This window comes from Nelumbo nucifera, chromosome 2 (genome assembly GCF_055504915.1).
Source record: "Nelumbo nucifera cultivar China Antique chromosome 2, China Antique-T2T, whole genome shotgun sequence".
In the NCBI taxonomy this organism is placed as follows: domain Eukaryota; kingdom Viridiplantae; phylum Streptophyta; class Magnoliopsida; order Proteales; family Nelumbonaceae; genus Nelumbo; species Nelumbo nucifera.
In genome coordinates, this window is record NC_142650.1 from 110,272,358 (window position 1) to 110,279,309 (window position 6,952).

Below are 6,952 nucleotides of genomic sequence, written 5' to 3' on the forward strand. Positions count from 1 at the left end.
CAAATGCTCCTTTTAGTCCTCATCCAATCCTCTCTTCCTCTACAACTTGTAAAGAAAAGTAACACAAAAAAAAGAAAAATAACTTAATCAATAAGCACAATCTTTGAAATTAAACTAGTATTTTCTTGAAAATTAAATCAATAGCACAACAAACCTATCTCATTTCCATGTATCATCCAAACATGGTCCTGTTTCTCTTATATCTGAATTTGTAGTGGTAATCATTTTCAACATATTTGAGTTTGTAGTGGTACATTCATCTATTGTAGCAGAACTATTTCCTAATTAGATACCATTTTCAAGTTTTTTGAAGCATGATTTATGCTGTCCTATGGGATCATTGCTTTTTTGTAAGTAAAGGATTAGAAGAGTTTCTAGAAACACTTTTACTCTTAATGGAGAAAGAGTTTTAATCGTGCCTACCTAATGTGTTTCAAGGGATATGTACCCATCTAGAAAATATTCAGGTATATCTACTTATCTACCTAGTGTATTCAAGTAAAATGATTAAGAGTAGTGAAAATGGTGGTGACTTCACAATGCATTATGTAGTTGGATAGTTTTGAGTTGATCTATAGCTTATTGAGTTAAGGAGTGTCGTGCAAGAGAGCTATGTTTCTTACATTTTGGTTAAGGTTATCCTCTCTTATGCTGGAAACTTGGAGATTTCCCTTTCTTTTGTGAATATATGATCTATTTCTATGGCCCATAAAAAATTACAAAATGAAAGAGGATATTCTTACCTTAAACACGTGTAGATCCACAATTTGATTTTGACATTTTAAACTCACCCCTAACTGTTTTAAGCTCTAATTTCAGCTTCTCTAAAGATGACATGTTATCTGAATGGAAATACTACAAGTGTGAGTGTAGTGGTGAGGCTATGTACGGGGGTCTCCTTGAAGGAGAAAGGAAGACCGTATGTAGGAGGTAGGTTAAAGGTTAGGGCAAATGTGAATGACAGGATGATAATTTCGTTATGAGACAGACTCCTATTTATAGGGAGGGATCCTTAGTTCCTGAAAGGAAGGAGTCAAAAGCATTTAATTCCCACTAGGAAAGGGAATATTGGATTCACTAAGAGTTGTCAAGGAACACTGCTAGGGTTTTTCCACGTGTCTCACGAGATATCTCAGGGACGAATTTTTCTTTCGTCCAAGGATTCTCATATTTTGTGTGTGCTACTTCATTTCATGACCCTTTTAATCGACGTGGTGTAGGTGAAGTCATCACTTAGCCGGCATGCTCTTATTAGGCCTATAGAATGTCTCGCCACGCGCGTGGTTTAAAGACGTACGTGTATCTAATATTTATTCCTGGTTGTACAAAAATTCCATATTTGTCATGGGCCTACAATGGCTTTGAGCTCATCGTAGATTCATGCGCATCCAAAACTCATTGTGGGCCCGCACATGTCTGAAACTCATCGCAAATTTACGCAGCCAAAGTTCATAGCAACTCGTTTTGAGTACGAGTTCATCGCAAACGTGTGATGAGTTATGAACTCATTGCACATGTGCGATGAATTATGGACTCATCATAGGCATCCGTGTGGTATTGATTCGACACCTTCTGTGGTCTGGTGGCCGGAGTGACCACTATGTATCTACATTGGTCCACTTCTTATCGGTAAGTGGTACTGATAAGCTTCTTTGTCTTCGGATTTGTTTTGAGGTCTTATGATGGAGCAATACAGAAAGTGTTAGACAGTGTATGCCCTTAGCTCCAATCAGATTGATGTACTTATTGTCATTTATTGTAAATGAATAAAGTGCATAATTGATGTTATTTTGGTGTGTTTCTTTGTAATACCCTTAAACTGGACACTTATGAAGCTCATATTAGTTTAGAATCTTCATAACTGTTGGATAGATCTGGGGAGATTTATTCTGCCAAGGCTGACACTGATGTGCCGCCAAGTGGGTTAGGGTGGCTTGTCTCAACTGCTAGGGTGATACCTAAGGTACATACATGTGAGTTTTCTTGAAACCCTGAACTGGACCAAATTTCATTATTGCCTTAGACCTTGGTGATAGATAGGCAAAATTGAAATGTTACACCAGACCCCTAGACTCGATTATGGTACTACACTAGGTGTCGGATTGGGCTGTCTTCAATATGCCAATCAGTGAAATCCTTAGAGGGGGTCAAAACCTGGGTATGTTGGGACAGTCTGAGTATTCACTTAAGTAGGTGATCATAATGACATGATCAACCCATTTGTTAGACAAAGTGAATGATCGGGACAAAACTTATAGTAATTACAAAGTATACAAAGACATTCTCTAAAGAACTCCCATATTCATATGAAAGCAATCGTCAAAAAAAAAAAAAAAAAAACTAAGGAGTGGCACCACTCAGTATCCTAGATATCTTGTATTTGAGGTTGATAAGGGCATCCCCCACCCTTCTCTAGGAGTTGGAATTCAGGGTGTAGACCTTAACTTTAGATGATATAACAATGAACTAAAGAACCATATAAGCTAGAAGGTTGTGACGATTACAAGCATCACCTTCACAACCTTGTACAAGGGGGGTCCGTGTAATTTACCCAAGATAAAACATTACAAAAAAAAAAAAGAGTCTAACCAAGCAAATAGGCCTATCAATGATACTTGAAACTTCACAACTCGATTTGATTATCACATATTTGGATGAGGTGTTTATGCAATCAGATTTACATTTTGCAATTCACATCTAATTAATAATAAAAAACAAAAAAATATAAAATAAAAATACATAAAGTTCATAGAAAATTTTGGATACATTATTACTATCATTACTGTCATCTAGAATTGCTACATACAAAGCACATGCACACTTACTAATATGCACAAATATCCCTCTATTACCTACAAGACAACCTTTAAGCTTTCAGATGAAGTGATCAAACTAATATTTATGGAGTGTTAGTTTATTTCTTGCAATTGTCTACTCGTGTTCCCAAGTGTTAGGTGTTAGTCTATCCATTCATGATTTGCAAAACAATCATCATAAAGCCCCATCCCAATGGCTATCCATGACCATAAGAGTCTGGCAAAAGTTTTAGACACAACCCCCCTCCCCCCATTTGGGCTTGGGCCTGGTGGTCTAAGACAAGTACACACTAGAATCAAAACATCATTACTGTATTAAACATTATACATATTAAATCAAATCACAAGCACATATCAAGAGAAAAAAAAAACATAAAGGGTCTTTAACTTAATCATGTAATGAGAAACCTATTGCAATTAATTCATGAAACACATAATTAACATAAAACACCTCAAGTTGTGAAGCAAGTAACCTATACTTTTAGGTGTGTGCCTCCAGATTGAGCCTTAGGGTGTTTTCTATAAGATTTGCCTCAAAGCATAAGCCCCAAACGGCAGCTTATCAACATGAAATTATGAGATATTTTAAGCATTTCTGTCATGATAGTACCATAAAGAATAGAAACTATTAAAGTAGCATTTTAAGCCAATTTAAGGAAAGTGGGATGACAAAAAGAGTAAAAAATTAAACATGAGTTTTAAAACCACACTTCACTGATGTGATTGATTACGAGACAAATTGTCAAAACAAGTCATGAATAGGATACAAGTCTTAAATGCATACACAAATTTTGAATCTGCAAGAAAAGCACAAAAAATAACCCCATTCATTTCCTTCAATCTCTCGTTAGTAAGGTATTTGGGACTGAGGCATTTCATAGGCCTTCTGTTCATCTAGAATTGTTAACGCATGGGTAGATATTTATTAAACAATTCTCGTTGAATACTGTGACAATAAAGAGAATGCAATTTGAGTGTTGCATACCATGAATTTTCGGGTTTACCCATCTTACAGAAATGTCATAAAGTGCTATAAAATGTTATTTCCAATCAGTTCTTGTGGTAGAAGGAATTCAAGGGGGAAAAAGTAAAGCGGAAGCAATCGGAACCTGTTATGGAGCAATGCAGAACCCGATGTCTATTCTAATTCAAACATCCAGTTGATGAGTTTCGGTTAGTTTAATTTAGCATTGTAAGCATCGAAAACGGTTCACTTGGATTGATTTGAAGTCGCCACCCATCAGTTGTCGAAATAGAGGTGATGATACCTCCTCAAATAGCATCAAAAATCAATTTTGTTTTAATAGTGACTCCAAAGCCCGAGACACCGGTTAAATCAGTCTGGATAAGACTCGGATGGGAGAGAAAAGGGGTTGGGCACTCCTCTCCTAGGTCTAATAGATAGGACCCACATGGGATATCAATAAACAAACATGAAACTAAACAATTATTAAAACAAAAATGACGATAAAGAAAGCAAATCACAAGAATAAGCCAACACAAAAGAAAATACCCTGTTTTTATTTATTTTTATATTTCTACCTTTTTCTATTTTTATATATTTATTTATAAACAATTAATTAATATTTTTTGTTTTTTTTATTTTTTATTTTATTTATTTATTAGTATTATACTTTTTAATTAAATAATTATTTTTCTTACTTTTGTCAATTATTTATTTATTTATTTTGTTATCTTCTTATGGAACTTTATTTTTTATTTTTGTTTTTTTATTTTTTGAAATTTTCTATATTCTTTTATCTTTCTCTTATTTTATTTTTTTATTTTTATACTTTTATTTCATTTTATTACTTTTCTTTTTCATATATATATATATATATATCACAACCCCAAAAGTCAAGTCAAATGATAAATAGAGAGAAAAAAGAAAAAAATATAATCTTTTTAAATTATTCTTAAAATTTAGGAAATTAACTAATGGGTAATAGAGCCCAAAACCCACCATCACTTTGAATTCTCTTAAAACTCACCATCACTTTTCAAATCGTCCAAAACTCACTATGTCATTAAGATTTTATTTTCTAAAGCTCGTCCTTTAGCATACCATTTAGGAAATTAAGTAATGTGTAATAGTACAAAACCCACCATCACTTTGAATTCTCTTAAACTCACCATCGGTTAGAATACCATTATAGTTCATTGACCCAAGTTGTCCACATCAAGTTAAATGCAAGTTTCATGACCAAACTGCCCTTAAATGATGAATCAACTTGTTAAATATATTTTTGACCGAAATGCCCTTAAGCGTCCAATCCTATTTCATATATAATATTCCCGCTCACTATCTCCCTCTCTCTATCAGCGACTTCGTCTGTTTTACGAAACAGTTCGCATCAAAATCGCTACACTTTCTAACGTCTTTCTCTGTTCTTTTTTATTCAAAGGTTTCTATGGGAAGTGGGAACCCAAGAAACAGAGAAAGACGCTGCTTAGACCGTTCACTCATCGGTCATCACCTCTACTAACATACTCTCCTCTCCACTAATCCCTGTTGCTTCTCTGCTCTGAAACTTCAGTGGAAAGTTGAAAACGTCGAAATTGATGCAAGTAACTTGTGGATCTTGTTGGGCATTTAGCATTACCACAGGATTTGTCGAAGGGGCCAACTTTATAGCAACTGGGAAGCTTGTCAGCCTTAGCGAGCAACAACTTGTGGATTGTGATCACATGGTTCACTGCTTTGATGACTCTAACCATAGCTCCATTTATCAGAATCCAGAAGCAATGTTGCTTCATACTTCATTTTTGAATTGATGATTTGTTCCATGTTTGTGTTTGTTTGTTTAGTGCCATGCAACGGGCATGACTTCCTGTGACAGTGGATGCGGTGGAGGCCCAATGACCAATGCCTACAAATATTTGATGGAGGCCGGTGGCTTGGAAGAGGAGGAGACATACCCTTACACTGGAAAACCTGGTGAATGCAAGTTCAACCCAGAAAAAGTGGCTGTGAGAGTCGTCAACTTCACAAATATCCCTCTTGATGAGAATCAAATTGCAGCCCATTTAGTCCACCATGGTCCTCTTGCAGGTGAGAATTTTAAGTTCTGGTTTAGATCTCTAGGGGAAGCGAGAACCCAGGAAACAGACATTCACCGGTCACCACCTCTGTTAACATACGCTCCTCTCCACCACCCTGTTATGCTGCATGCGCCTAGAGGAGTCCTGAAGCACTAGCTGAGATCCAGGCCTCGGTATCGTTCAAGCTCAATCTGCATGACTCGCTTGCCGCGTTGAGCGGCTGGGATGCTTCCACACCATCCACTCCCTGCAACTGGCGAGGCATTGCCTGCTATAATGGTCGAGTTAGCGAACTCCGCTTGCCTCGTCTTCAACTCGCTGGCCAACTAACCGACCACCTTGGTAAACTCACCGAACTCTACAAGCTTAGCCTTCGTTCCAACGCCTTCTTCTCTTTCTAAATGCTCCCATCTTCGCGACCTCTTCTTGCAATACAACTCATTCTCCGGTCGTCTTATGCCGGAGATCTTCAACCTCACTGACAGCCATGAGTGTCTGTTCTAATATTTTAATATTCACACGATCGAACATTAGGTTAAATAGTAAAATGAATCGAAGATAATAAAGGGTAAAATAGTAAATTAGCGATATTTGTTAGTCAAGTTACCATTTTAAAACAAACCCATAACTAATTATAAGCTTATTATTTCAGTATTGTCTTAAAATATTACTACGGTTTTTAATAATTGTTGCACAGTTCCTTTTTCGTTTATTCTCCGTTATATATCATTTACATATTATTCCACTGTTTGATTTAATGTTATATTATACCTAAAATACCAATTTCCTTTCGCTCCTCCACAGTCGTAGTCGGCGTTGTCGTTATAGCAGAGAAACTCAACAAAAAAAATCGGGGTGTCAGCCTCTCCTTCCTTGCTGGTTCCGGTCTCTCCCGTTTCAAAAGAGGAGCAGAAAAAGAGGGAATTGTTGCTCAAGTTGACGCTTTCACTGTTGTCATCAGTAGCCATCCAAGCAGGGGAGCTGAGTTGTATGAGATGTTGCAATTGTTGGGGTCTGATACGGCTGAGGCTTAGTTGTCTAATTTTCTGAGAAATTGGTTGGTGCAGCTCTGATGAGATCCACGGCAACTCTGA